This window comes from Seriola aureovittata, chromosome 14, assembly GCF_021018895.1.
Source record: "Seriola aureovittata isolate HTS-2021-v1 ecotype China chromosome 14, ASM2101889v1, whole genome shotgun sequence".
Taxonomy (NCBI): domain Eukaryota; kingdom Metazoa; phylum Chordata; class Actinopteri; order Carangiformes; family Carangidae; genus Seriola; species Seriola aureovittata.
In genome coordinates this window covers 20,284,326-20,300,233 of record NC_079377.1, presented here as the reverse complement: position 1 = coordinate 20,300,233, position 15,908 = coordinate 20,284,326, and positions in this window count along the sequence as shown.

Genomic DNA, 15,908 nt, shown 5'->3' with positions numbered 1-15,908 from the left:
GAAAATATGCAGAGAAAAGCCAAGCAGACAACGGTGATCTCCTGAGGACAACTAAATTAAGACAACAGGTTGCCGAAACATTTCAAACTGCTAAGATAAGTAAGCTTCTCTTTGCAATGGAACGAGGCTCCGGGACCTTGACAGGAAAGAACCTGCTCTGTTTTTTTTATCAGTGCATAAATTTCCAAGCAAAAGGCCATTGTCTGATTTCCTGTCTGCACAATCTTCTTTAGTTAGACAGTATAAGTCTTAACATCCATTAAAATACGCATTTCCAGGAAAACTGTAAAGATGTTTGGTGATATGCTCTTGTTAGTGTGTAAAATTAAACTCAACTCAAGCGTCAATGTAGTATCCATTATTATATTTCAAAACTGTGTAGCTGTGCAAATACTTACTTTCAGTACATGCCTTTAAGTCGTGCATGTAGAGTCAAGAGATCTACATTGAGGTTTATGTATTAAAAGGTTTCCAAATCTACATCGACTTCTCTGTCATTTGTAGAGCCACCCACAGTCAGGGAGAAGAGACTGGAGTGAAGAAGAGAGGAGTGCAGTACACAAACACTTGGCAAAGTTTATGGCAGAGCACAGAGCGCCTGGAAAAGAAAACTGCATGTGAGGCTTCAAAGAAGAGAAAGTCTTGGGTCAAAGATCCTGGAAGAACTTTGTGTGCAACACAATGGTCACTTTCCAAGCTCTAAATTGTACAATATAATGCTGTGTCCTACTTAAAACTGTCTGGTTCAGGCAATAGTTACCTATTTCTGCCACTTGTTGAAGCTGTTTGGTTTGTGCAGTACAGTTTGAGAAGTGTTTCAAAACACAGCAATAAGACATTTAACGATAAACCTAATTTTCTTCATCTATTAACCCAACAATTGTTTTCACAATCTTGTTCTCGTTGATGTTACGCACAATGTCAGAAAAAAAATGAGAGTCCAAAGGGACAAAGAAAGGCAATAAACACTCACAGTTGATAAGTTTGAACAAACTGAAATAAATGGTTTTGTTACTGGAGTTGGCATCTGCAGGTTTATTGGGCATTTTTTTTGGTATTGATATGTATTGCTAAAGTTTAGTTAGTACAGTGGTTTAGTTGCATTTGATGGTTCAGTTCAGGCAGATTCTTTGCTGCGCTCTTCTGGTTAGACAACGCCACACAGCTTTTGTCCAGATAGAACTTTTTCAACTGAAGAAGACAGAAGAAAATAAAATGCTAATTACAGTGTTTAAGGAGAAAAGTGGTTTTGAGTCGGTTTGAGTCCATTTACAAAAGATACCCCCAATGCTAACAACATACCTTGTGTGATTGACACCTTAATCACCAAGAATTAAACTCCTGAAATGTGTCAGTTCCTCTGTTCCTCTTACAAATCTCACCAGAATAAAGATGTTGAAAAAGATGTTGTGTATTCTGTGGAATGACTTTATCTTCACATTTCCGTGCTGTCAGGCAGAAATGAAGATTTAATTGCTTTCTTTTTCCACAAGGTCTTCACTGTGTTTAAAATATGCATCCTTTTTCTTCTGAAATCCGTTGTTCGCCCTTAGTTTCTGCATGTGAAGTCCTGTTGTCCCTTTACTGTGAGTCACTGCAGCCTGCAAAGTAATCAAGTTGTCTATCAGTTTCTGCAGCAACACCCCCAAGTTATAGTCCTGCACATTTATTACATTTTGGCCATTTAAGCCATTTTCGCTCTGAAACACACTGACTTAGTTGTTCTCTATGATGTTGTGTTCTTCAGGGAGCTGAATTGTATGTGGCACTATTGATAGATGAAGCAAAGTGAGACACAGAACTGAGGGGAGGTTGGAGGGGAATCCAATTTCAGAGGTTACGGGACATTAGTTGTCACTGCCCTTCTGCATTTTATATATTTGGCCTCGACGACAGCAGCAGTTGGAACGTGTGTCCTCTGAGGCAGTGCCAGTGGAGCCTTTCTTTCAACTCCATAATGTCCTGATGCAGAGAGAGGGGGGAGGGAGGCAAACAGAAAGTAGGGATAGAGAGACGAAACCAGTTGTAAAAGTGGGTAATAAGACAAAGAGATGTTGTGCACCGGGCTGTGACAGGAGGTTATGACTGTGTTTGTGGAGGAGTGGAATAGCAGAGAGGCTGAGTGAGGCAATCTATCTGTCAGCCTGTCTGTTTACCTAGCAGCTTCATTTTGATTGATATGATTTAAGGCTACATTTAGGAGCAGAGGCAGATTCATACATACAGCATTGTACCACCAAAACCGGTTTTACTATGAAGCCGTTAGCAATTAAGTTTGGGTTTTCACTGCTGGCTTCATTAAAGCACTGCAAGCGTATGCAATACTTATAATGTCGTATTAATGCAAGTATAAATGAAGGGGGAAAAAAGCTTTTCAGTAGCTGCTAAGCACAGCTTCAAATTGAGTCTGAAAAGGTGAACAGAAACTGCAGCAGATGGTGAAGGCTCATCAAGGGGATGGTGCTTAGCAAGATTCATATATTACATTACTACAAAACTACAGATGTAACCATGTGCAAGGACCTGTGATTCTTGCATGGTAGTTAGTCCAATTTAGAAGAGGCTTTACGAGGTACATCAGGGGAACAAGTTTATCCTCGAAAAAAGTGAAATTTGTTTTATAGTGTTTGGCTCTGTTCCGAGTGTTCGCAAGAAGTAATTCTCTGCACAATTCAAGGGGAACGCCATCGATGTTACACCTACAGTGTAGTAGTTATGAACAGTATAGAGTGTGAAAACAGGTGCTGTGGAGGAGCTTTCTAAAGTCTGAAAATACAACTTTTGTAAAGAAATAAAATTTGTTTTCTCTGCTGCCGAACGTGGTTTCTTCCCGGCAGCGGGTGGTTGTGATTGTCGCTTGACAAGAGCTTCAGCCTTACTCGCGTTTACAAGGCAAGCGTTTAGAATACACTCTGAGAGCGGCGCTGCGTCTTCGGGGCAGATTGGGGGCTACAGTGAGTCGCTATCCGAAAGTGAGGAGACAGGCCACGGTTAGCTGGCTTGGTGCTAACTTCAATAGAGGAAAAGACATGATAGAGACAAGAGTTAACAGTGGTGTTACTTTCCATAGCTGGAGACCGATGCCAGGGAGTAAAGGAATATCTCAGCCTTGACTGCTTCACCATTCTTACTTGTATCTGATTCCAACAAATCTCTGTGATACGCCTTTAAATCCAGGTAGGGAGAGGAATAACAGTAGATCAGACTGAAAACATCCCAGCTGTAAGAAGAAAGAAATCAAAGGGTTGTTGCAGACATGTTGTTTCAAGTGCTGGTACGGCAATGAAATATGAAATAAAAGGGAAGTTTGAGTAACAGATGCATTAATATGACACCAAAATACTGCACAATGCTGTGTGATAGTATGGGAGAGGAATTTACTGCTTTTTTGTTTTTTGTTTGTTTGTTTTTTTTGGGGGGGGCTCTGTGTGGGCATTCCCTCTGAAATCAATAAAGGGACTGCAGTTTTTCATGCTGTGCTGGTGTCTGTCTGCATACAGGTGTAAAACAGGAAGATGCACTTTGCCGTCTGAAAGCATAAGATAATGACCCATGACCAAAGCAAAACAGCAGTTTGTTTTGGCAGCTTCCAGTTGTGGACATGTACGACTGTGTGATATTCCTGCAATAGAGCATCCACCGGTCAGTCGACTACTGCAGAAATAAATGTTTAAAAAAAAAACATAAATAGGTGCAATGTGCTTGTGTGTTTGGGGCTGGGGGACAAAGTGAATCTGCAGTCTAGGGAGGTTTTACAGATGCTGCTTACGTAAACCTCAGAGTAAGTGACAGCTCCTCGGGATGAGTGACAAGTGTTGGAGCGTGGCCAAACACTGAGGGTGAGGACAGCCTACCAACGCGCTTCACGTCGCCAGGCGAAGACTTGCATACGGCTGCTTCAACCGCAAAACTTTTCAGTGCAGCATTTAATCACAGCAGTTGTCACATTTTGATGATTTCCCCTTTTTAAATGTAAATAGCTAAGATATAAGAGTCGGAGTGGATGTAATGGTCATTGCTGGGGTTAAAGAATATAAGGATATGGTTTAACTTGCAGGCGCATGAAGCCCTGCTATAAAGAAGTGGTTAGTAATGCAAGCTGCAGACCAGGGTGGACGTGACAAATTGATCCTGCTTCGAATTCCCCTAAACCATCAGCATCTCGGGCGCGTAGGAAATAGGCCTGTCACCCTCGCCTGATAGATTAAAATAGTCTATATATACATATATGTATTTACTGAGATACACTTGCCTTCCATTTGATAGCTGTCAGACAAGGAGGCAGCGGCTGTGTGTGTGTGTGTGTGTGTTAATGTGTGTTTTGATGTGTGCATGTGTTTATGTTTGTGCGTGTCTGTGCACGGCTGTGAATGTAGCTGTATGTGTGTGTCTGGAGGAAGCATGCTTGACATGCAGGAGCTTAACACACAGCACTTTGATTTACTGCTCTCTCCTCTCGCCGTCTCTACACACACACACACACACACACACCTGACAGGCTGCTCATGCATTTATAGATGAAAGAAAGGTTTTGAGGAACCAGCTGGCCTGAAGACAACATTATTGCCTGTAGGTGGAACGTATGGATGAATGTTGCACTGCTGGTGCGGTGTTAGAAAACATCAGGAGGATACAAAGGAACACAAAACGCAGAGGAAGTGACTGGAGACAGAGAGCAAAAAAACTGGGAGATCAAGTGATTTGGATTTGGAGTGGAGTCAGAGAAAAGGAGACTCGACTGAAAGGAAGAAAGATAGATGGAATAAAAGAAATTCTGAAGAGACCAGTAACGTCGTGCACACAGGAACTAGGTCTCACACTGTGTATTTCCACCGGGAACTGGGAGTCTGCAGATTTTTCTTTCACTGAAGCTTTTTATTTTGTGGTTCATTTTAAAACAGTACAATTAATTCATGCAGATGGTTTTAAAGGGGTGAAAGTGTACGTCGTCTTCTCCCACAGACGCCATGGTCCACATTTTACCAGAGAAGAGGAACTACTCCGCAAAATCAGTCATTCCCTGTTCGTAGGAAAATCTGCAGACTCTCAGCCCTACAGGGAAATCAAGCATAATGAGTTTGTCACGAAAAAAAAAAAAAAAAAGACTGGTTGAGTTTGCCTCTGTTTACATTGGTTTCTCCAAAGTAGGGCGACCCACCTGGAATGTGGTATAAATCAAAAATGGCTGCCGAATGACGCAAGTAAATTAAGCTACGAGTCGTTCAGACAAACATTCACCTTGCTCTCAGAAAGACCCTTTATTAATGCAGTGCATGCTAAATAAATATTAAGAGAGTATAAGAAATGTGGAAGAGGGTGTGTGGTGAAAGTAGGTAAAACGAGAGAACGAGGCTGAAGAAAAGTTAATGAATGACAGACGCAAACATCAAGAGAGCAGCAAAGAAAAGAAAATCGATATCTAATTTTGCAGACAAACATCCTCACAAACGCTGTTGAACCTCGAAAAAGGTGATTTGTTTTGTTGCTTCGTTCTGCATTTGAGGGAAAACAATTTTGCTCCGTCCTTTCTTGCTATTCCCAGAGATGAAAACTGTGATGGATTAATTTCTACTTAGCTTGATGCCTCTCTGGGTGTTCTGCTTCAGCCTGCGCTGATAGTTGATTAAAATCTGTTGGTGATAAGTGGCAATCAGAGAAAATCAGTCCGACAATAATGAAACCAGTTATTATTCCTTTGCCAGTCTGTATCCATTAAAAACATACACTGATCAGCCACAACATTCAAACTTGTAACATAACATTCACATTACATTACACTTACTCATCTGGCAGATGCTTTTATCCAAAGCGACTTAGTGACGTGAGGGAAAACACTATAGCTGGTAACTGGTTAAATGTTGTGGCTGACGGACGGACGGACGGATGAATCTGCGATGATGATTTGTTTTAAATTAATGGGATATGTAATTGCACATCACAATATAAACTTTTAACCATGATAAGCGACATTTTAAATAACCTCAGCAGAGAGCTTGTTCACAGAGTAAATATCTAGGTAGGAATATCTAATAATAAATAAATAAATTAAGGTGTTCATCACATGAATGCAATAATGCTGGTCATTGATTGGCAACACTATTGGCCTGCAACCAGAGATATAACAGCTGGCAGCAGTTGAGAAATTCATAAGAAGTTCATGGTCGTCTCATAGTATATAGTATAATGGTGTATTTTTATATATTGACCAGCCCCTGACTGAAGAATATGCATTACACATACAGAATATACAGGGTACATTGTTGTACATCATCCCTGTGTTGTGCTAAAAACGTGTGTGTTGTGTGATGGATGGATGATTGAACGAATGAAAGCGCGTTCTGCATCCTAACCATAACTAAAAGATGTGGAAACATACACCTTTCACTAGAATCCAACTTACAAACAAATGTTGTAGCGATGCCCCGAAGGACTGACTGATCCCTGTTGAAAAGTGTGTGTTTGTTTACCGAATACCAAAAATGTTTGAATGCAAATGTAAATCTTTCCCCTGTGGAAACTGTCAAGGCGAAGGTTAAAAGAGAGTAAAACAACAGAGGTTCTCAGTCGCATATTAATCAGTGTCGGGTGTGTATGAGGTCGCAGATTCTGGCCTCTGTAATAAAAAAAAAAAAGAGAGAAAATTGTGTGTACCTGCCTGTTAAACCAGGTCAACACACACACTCACACACACACACAGGCACATACACACCTGACACTCACTCACACACTTTGAAATTCATATCAGCATCTAGACATTTTAACCCAGTTGTGGCACACTCATATAAAGAAATATGTATATCCATCTGTCCCCCACCTTAAAACACACACACACACCAGAATACTCCTTCAACACAGACATGAAAACATTTTTATCACTCCTAACCGACACACACGCCAACGTTTTCCAGCATATACTGACAGGGTTTATCTATCATGCAGCCTCCTATGAACTGACTGCTGCTACCTCGCTAATGTACCGACAACAAACATGCAGTGCACATTCGGTTTAGCAATCTACTGTGCAGCCTCTGACTCACATATACTGACAGCGTCTGCCTCAGCGACAAAGCTTGCAATTTTAAGTCCAGCAACAAGTTTATGGAAAGCTGCGTTTCATATATTCAAATAAAATCCGATCTCAGGACGCTTTCCAATCCGCCACTATCACCACACTGCAGTTTCGTGTGGACCGTGGCAAAGTGAATATTCATCGTCTTGTTTCAGTAAATGAGGCGGGATGGGGAGCAGAGCAGGGAATGGAGGCTGGGCGGTGGGGGCAGGGTTGGACGTGTGGCCAACAGGCAGGGGAATGAGCAGGCTGATGAGGCAGGGGGTCGAGGGAAGTCGGGGCCGGTTATGCGGAGGTGAATTGTGTACCGAGTGTGGCAGGCGGAGAGTCGGGCAAGGCAAACAGGCAAACATGAGGGGATCCTGGAGGACACGGATATAAAGGTTAACTCGTAGAAAATACACGAGGTTAACAGAGACCAAACAATTCTAAGCGGCTGTGTGATGCTGAAACTGGCTGAAGCAATGATCTGACAGAAAGTGGGTGAACTGGAGTGGATACGCCGCAGGGCTGATGAGTTGATGAGTGACAGGTGTGTAGACAGATTGGCAATCATGCAGCCTGGAGGTGAGGAGCTCAACGGTCCACAACATATACACACACACACACACACACACACACACACAGACAGGTAGGAGAAGGCAGGAGAAACGAGACAAAGGGAAAAAACCACCAGAAACACAAGAAAAACAAAACTCCACAGCTAAGACCATGACACAAACTAGATTTCACAGTTCATTCATTCATTCTCTACCTGCTCTTCCATCATTCACTAACTGTCCTGTCACTTCAGGCCTCGCTTCACCACCTTCACACCTGTTGCCAATTCCCTCGTTAGCGCCCCATTATACAGTATACACAGATCCACTTGCGCTCGACCAGGTTGTGTGTAGTGCTTCTAATGCGGCCGAGAAATGCAGCCTTCTTTTCCAACCAGGCCAATCCTTCACGGCCCAATGTATCCCAAGATTCATTGCACGCTGGTAATGAAAATAACATGGCAGCATACAACAGGGGGGAGCCAGAGGTGTTGAGTTTCACATCAGTTGAACAGCTAATGGCACAACTGTTAAAAAACAAAACTCAAGTTTCTGTAAAAAAAAAAGTTACGCATTGTCAAGGTTGCTTGGCGACAGGAGCGGTACTTTGTGATGTGTCGGTAAGGTCAGGCAAGGCTGGGAGCGCAAAGTGGAAATCCTCCGTAGGTCCCCCGAACGGTGCGCCTCCTGAATATAGAGCTTATATAACCATCTCTATATCTCACCAGAGATCCTCGTCTGTCTGGCTTCAAGGCAGGACACCCACCGCAGACCCCCTCCTTGTGGTGACAGGCGCTCCTCAAAGCTTGAGCAAACCACCTCTTCTTCTCTCCTCGTGCGTATGGACACGTCTCCTACAGCAGACACAATGAGCAATCAGATTCTCCTCTTCGACAAAAGAGACAAAATCCATGTAATGCAGGACCCATTAAAAGTGCAAATGAGGTAGAGTGAGTTGGGTAAACGAAGATAAACAAAGATTGTGTTTATATGAACGTATTAGCTTTGGGCCTCAATAATAAATCTGAAGAGCACCGGCAGCGAGATTTTCAAAAATCTCAAAGAACATATTAGGGTCTTAGAATCATGTCATCGACATTATGGTTGTCAGAGAGGAGGTGATCCTGCTCATCTCACACAAACATGCACGGAGTCAATCAGAGCCGTTAGCTGTGAAATTAGTTGATCCCACCGTGACTGAAGCAAAGCAGCCGGAGCAGAAAGGGAGCAACCTCAGAGCACTGGCTCTCTTTTCTTTTCCTCTTGACACGAGTCACGTGGTAAACGCAAGCTCTGCGAGCTGCAGCTGTGTGTGTGTGTGTGTGTGTGTGTGTGTGTGTGTGTGTGTGTCTGCAGGCAGGATCACCTATGTGTGAGCGAGAGAAAGTAAGTGAGATGTGTGGATGAAAATCACACCTGGGGTTACACTGTATGTGCGTGTGTGCGTGGAGGGAATGTGCAGTTCCTATACTGTGTGGAAGCTAAGCTAGCGTTGTAGTCTTTTATTACTAGAGTGGCCAAAAGGCACAATTATCTTGTCACCTGGACAGAGTTGAGGTTACATTTCTTTAGGTAACAAGTCTTTCATCTTGGTGTTGGACACTGAGCTCTGTTTCTTAAAGGATTTGAGTCTTTGGGTGCTGTACTTCAAAAACCAGTGAGCCTAATGAATATCAAACCCACTGCCTCAAAACATCCAAGCACTCCTCTAAGCTCTGGCTGGGGTCTGCATGTACCCTGCATTAATTTACCGACCGCACACAAGGTAACAGAAGAATCCCACAGCCAGAACCTGTATGTTTGAGCCAGATAGTTCCCTAACAATCAGAAGAGACACAGCAGCTTCACCAAGCTCAACAAGAAATGAAATGACAAGATTATTTTTACTGACAAGGTCTGTAACCTGCAGCTTCTGACACAGCAAATGGGCTTAAGAGACCATGTGGATTTCTTCCAGACAACACAGGTTTTTACTAATCTCAAACCTGCATCCATCCATCCAGCATTTCTGCCGCTTTATCCCGTGTTGCGTCTTGTTTGGCAGCAGGTTAAGCGAGGCAGTCCAAACCTCCCTCTCCACAGCAACATTTCCCAGTTCCTTCTGGTGTACCCCTGAGGCGTTCAAAGTGAGGTATAGTCTCTCCAGTGGGTTCTGGGTCTAGCGTGGGACTTCCTAGCAGTTGAATGAGCCCGGAAAACTTCCATTGGAAACCTTCATGAGCTAAATCCATGACAGATCGACAATCCCATACTGTTTCTGGCAACCCAATCACCAGCTAAGGAGGTGATTTTGGGCAATTCTGAAAACACTGAATTATACTCAAAGGCCTAGAGAGACTTTTTTTTTTAAATTCACACTTTCTACAATATCCGTTCATGGCAACTGCAGTAAGGTTTAGATTCAGTACGGCAGGAAATCAAGAACAATCAACACCTTGGTTTCTTATTCTCCCCCTGTGTGATTATGTGCACTGACTGGCAACCATTAGTTAAATAACTAGCTGTATATTGTCGGGAGATGACAACATAAAACACACATTTCATGTTTATTCTCTGTCACTAATTCAAACTGCCATTATTTGCAAGGGCTATTCTATTGCTATCTCATTTTTTACATCATGCATTATTCTGCTCTGTTTTTATTGCTTTAACTTTGGTGTCCAAGCTGTCAGTCCTGCACAAATTCAACAAGCAGGCACTTAAAGATATTGTGTTCTGCCTTGATAGAGGCGACATATTAAACTTGATGTCATTAGGCAAATAGCAGATCTGTTTTCCAGTTGTCTGTCGGAGCTTTGCCGCGAGCTGTCAAGATTTTAGACAAAGTTCTGTGAAAATGGTGAGAGAAAAATGTTTTGTTTTTTTTTTAAGTTGGGCTCCAAATCCCTGCATCATAAGCAGCCAGGGAGGTGATGGATGGACCCGTTTATTCCTTCGGAGGAAAGGATAAGGGGAGGGGAAGAGGGATGGAGGAAACTGAGACGAAATAATGAGACAGAAGAAGCAAGAACAGCAAAAGGAGGAGATGCAAAAATGAAGACGAAAGGGATGGAGGAAGATCGTGACGGTGAGATGGAAAAAAGGAAGGAAGTCAATGAAGGAAAGAAATGTGCGTGAAGAGATGAAGGAACATTAGAAAGAAAAGATAGAGAAGGAGAAGAAGAAGGAATCCACTAAGGGACCGAGGTGGAGGGAGACAGGTAAAAAAAAAGAAAGTCTGCTGGGAAGAGGAGGAGAATGAAGATGGAGTGAGGTGAAAAAGATGTAATGGACACCTGCTTTTTCGTGTGTGTGTAGACAGCTCTATTGATTATGTATCTGTTTTGTCAGATGACCATGAGACAGACAGCATGGAGCAACATTAACATTCACTTTGAGCTGCACACCTGGCCACCTGTTGAATCCACTCTGATTTAGTTATCTCGTCGAGTTGCTAAAATCCCACAGGCACTTACTTGAAATACTAAAATCTTATTTCTTATCTTATCTTACATCATCTTATTTGTGTCTTTGTGACAAAGCTCCACCTGCAATATGTCTGCAAAGACGGCATGTGTCATTATAAAAACGTCCCCTTAACCACAGTCACAGAGGCAAAGGTCATCAAAGTTTGCTTTAGTCTTTAAAATGGCCTTCACATTTATTTTAGTAAGGTCAAAGAAAAGTGCATAAATAAATAATGTTATTACCACAGGGATGCAAGTACAACACACAAACACACAGCATAGGTTCCTTAATGACTCTCACTGTGCAGACATATTGAACCCTATGGGTATAAAAGTATTGTGGTCTAATCACAGGCGGCTAGATCTGGTCTGCTTCCTGTGTGAATCACACAGCACATGCAAACACTCAGTCTGCAATCCAAACACATTTTTACATTCAGACGGCCTCGATAGCATTTGCCAGTTTTATTTTGTAAATGGATACACTTTGAATGGAAAGTACATTTTCATGTTTTCAGGTTAAGCCTGCAGTTCAGTAGTTCAAAGCTGGAAATGGAAATTAGAGGTGGTAAGGCTTTGTTCTGTCTTTTGTTTTATCGTAATCTGTAGTCAGTGAGGTCTAATTTGGTCTTAGATGTTTTTGAAACATAAAACACTTTTCTTTTTCTTTGACATTGATTTATTTTGCTTTGGAGGGGATTTGCTGATAGTGGAAGTTCAAACTCATTAGTTACACTCAATCACTACAGAAACTTCTACAGAAACGGTGAAGGTTCACAGCTTTAGTATGTATGAGATGGAGCACACAATGAGTTTTATCACTATTCCCCTGCACTGTGCAAAGATGATTTCTGACAGTTACCAAGGATTCTTTCAAACCAGGCTGATGATCCTGTAATTGGCTTTATCGCTTTCCATATGCCATCCTCTCTTCTGTTGCTTAATATCACATATGGGTACAAATTTGATTATACTCACATAAGTAACTTTTTAATTATATCCCTGAACACTATCATTACTGTGATTATTGGTGCTGCAACTGTTCCACTTTTTACTGTTTTCATCAAATATAGTGAAAGTAAAGGTAGCCTCCTGAGCATCATTTCTCTCTTCAGTGGTAATACCTCTTTTTATGTCTTTTTTTCTTTTTCTAGCTTTAATATACTTAAAGTTTTTTGAATACTCGGGTGACCAGTAAAGGGGTTTTTTAAAATCCGTTTCTGCATCACATAAGAGAGTGTCTGGTGAATTTGTAGATGAATAAAATATCGTAACTAAATCATTAACACTTTCCTAACTGCAGACAGCTCTGCTTTCTGGAAATGGCTTTTAACAAACATAATAAAATCACTGCTTTATGTGCTTATGTGTCTTTCTTTTGTCTGCTTGTTTTTATTCATTTATGCTTTTTCCTCAGTACTGTATTTGTTTTGCTGTCTCTGCAGGTTTTTTAATCCTTGCTTTCCTTTTTCATCATCTTTTCTTTAACTTGTCTGTTTCAGTGACCTGGTTTCTCCTTGTTTGCAGATGGAAATGATGAGACCTCGGAGCAATTTTGCTGCTCTATCACCTTGTTCATTACAGCATGATAATGACAAGATGTCCCGTACTGTACCCTTAACGCACTAACAGATATATATAGACATAGATGGATGCATATTTTCTACAGTATATGATGTCAGTTTCAATTAATTTCAATCACGTACATAGACAGTGACGTTACAAGAGGTTCAAGTGCTGAAAGTCAGAACTTTTAACTCAGGCTTCTGGTTTCATGGTGGTATGTACTGGTGGAAAGAGCTGCAGCTCCTGATACCACGAATGTCATCACAGTTTAACACAACTTCATCTGTAAAATTTCAGTTGATTACTGAGCTCCATTAGTGATCAACTGATGGATCAAACATGTACGCACAGCTCCTGTTAAACATATGAGGAGACGCTTCCTCCATTATCTCAAACTATAAAGTGTTATTTCTTTAGATGGATTATTTAATCCAATTCAGTGTTATTGAAAATAACAATGCAAAATGTTTAACTGATTATTTCTAAAATGTTCCATGAAGTCAGAATGTGTTATTTTATCAAGCAGGTCTCTATAAAACTACAGAAACACTGAAAACTACAATAACCACCTTGCGGTTGTAAATAATCCTTGAGTACAAGTGAATGTTTGAGCCAAATTTGAAGAGATTCCCTTGAGCAGTTACTGAGACGTTGCTCCATCACAAGGCCAAAACTGTATTTCGTGAAGTCACTGTGACTTTGACCTTTGACCTCCAAAATCGAATCAGTTCGTCCTTGAGTCGCAGTGAACATTTGTTCTTCAGTTACTACATTCACAAGGCCAAGGCTGTTGAACAGCGCGCAGGCATGAAAGTCTAGAGCAGTAGTTTACTTATTATTATTTCAGGCCTTGTGAATATTTCTATTATATCCTGTTATCATCAGTTACCACCTGGTTACCACTGTCAAACTAGAGAGTCTATGGAATTCAAATCTTAACATTATGGTGAAATGAAAAGTTGTGTGTTGTCAGCATTTCATCGGTAACTGATCTATGTGCAGCCAATAAAAAAACAATGAATGAAAAGTTGATAAGCAGCAGAGTTGGGTGTTAACTCTCAGATTTAGGCACCACAGACGTCATACACATATAAAAGTATGAATAATATTCCCTCATAGAGATTCTCATTGAGGCTACGACAAATTACCCACTCTGTGTTGAGCAATATATTTTCAAGTATATAAATAATCAATGTTGTTGTCTTCTCCTGTCGACACTTTGACAGCATAGTTTCAGGCAAATCTTGTTCTGGCAAAGTTTCTGTTTTTTCTTGCCAGGGAAGTTTGGCCGTGCACAAAGGAAACCAACAGCGGGTTATATAATGGATGGGTCACGAGAATGTCAGTCACCATAGAAAAATCGCATTATGCTAATTACCCATATGCTAATTGACTTTATGCTAATCCTCTTAGAGCAGACTGGCTTAACCTAGACCCCAGATCAACTGAGAGAGTATGAGATTCTTCAGGTGGGCCTTTGGATTTATGTGCGTGTTCGCATAATGTTTCGCAGCCCTGCGACTGTGTAAGTGTCTATGTGTTTGTGCATGTGTAATGCTCCTGGAGGAAATGCATTAAACCTGTGCCTGCCCTGTAAATCTGCAGTCCAATTCACTGAGCCAAGATCGGCCCAATCCTAATCCTCAGATCTTATTTTCATGGCGATTTCTGCATTCACCAAGTGGGACATAGTGTGAGTGTGAGTGTGTGTGTGTGTGTGTGTGTGTGTGTGTGTGTGTGTGTGAGTGCCAGAGGGAGAGAGAGACAGGACATGGTCCGTACACACTAATCTCACAACATTAGGAACACGATGTATTTTTTTTTTAACCTGCAGCTTCAGAAACGACGTCAATTGATCCTGATCTTAATCCTGTTCAACAGAACACGGCTGTAGGGAAACATCTATGATAAATAGACACATTTTTCCCAGCACCTGGTTTACGACCTAAGGTGATATCCATCCAATTAAGGATTTTTGTAGTAACGCCGTTCTAATGCTGATTCAGTGATCTTTTTTATGGTTTTAATTTATGGTTGTTTTTGATTAATTAAAGCTGCAGCGTGATGTCCACTCGTTTTATTGGCTTTAACAAGCAGACACGAGGCCAGTAAAGCAGAAAAGCTGTAAAATATAAAGATGGCTTCACTTGGCACATCTTGTATATTATTTTGTGAAGTGTAAATGCTATAAAACCCTGGAATAGTCTGTGGAAAAGTTGACTTTTGGGGTTCAGTCCTTACCGCTCACTCCACGTTTCCCCTCTGCGTCAAAACTATGAGACAATAATGTGGAGGGGGAAAATGAATATTTCACAGCTTGTCTATCTGCAGTACATCAAGATTAAATTTTGCTCCCTTCGGGCCTGACTGCTGTATTTGAAACAGCAGCAACAGTAGTCCAGAGAGCAGCAATACAATATCACAAATATACTGTAAGTAATTTTTTGAATAGAAGGAGGAGGAGAACTGATTGGTCAGTTCTGTGTACTCTGTATACTGAATGTGTGCTTGTGTGAATATTACTTTATTGTGAGGACAACTCTATTCAAACAGTTGCATTGTGGGACTGACTTTATCTGAGTGTGTGTGAACATGTGCATGTAGAAAAAGGTGCTCTGTAAGTTTAGTTCATGCATTATCCAGATATGGAACATTGATGTGTGACCATAGACTTTATATAAAGATGGACGTAGCCTCCGTGACTTCACCCACAGGTTTCTGAAGGGAAAGGTCAGAGTGGGCTGCTGCACTGTCACCATCTTGGCAGTGCTCAACTCCGCCTAATTCCCCGCTAATCCAAAAAAGGGCTAAGAGGTCATGTGCATGTGGAGCTAAAGTTCAGCATTTTAACATGGGAGTCTGTGGGGATTGACTCGCTTTTGGAGCCAGCCTCAAGTGACCGTTTGAGGAACTGCAGGTTTTGGCACTGCCGTGTTGGCTTCATTTTTCAGCCTCGGAGGTTGCCGCCTGTGTGTGACATTCATTTTAAAAAGACTAAGACTCTTGCTAGCAGCTCTGTGAAACATCATTACTGGTTGAGGTATTTCATACAAAGCTGTATGACTTAGAGGAAAAGTCAGGGGATCAGCAAACTCATGAGAAATCATTCATAGGCATTTGTACCAAATTTCATATAATAATTCTCAAGACATTTCTCTAAAAGCCAAATATGTCAATCTACTGGTGATGCAAGAATTCAAAGGATCATTAAAGTCTGTAGGTTTCATCATCAGTGGGCTGAGAATGTCTGCACAAACACCGACAGACACTGACACTGACGCTGCCAAA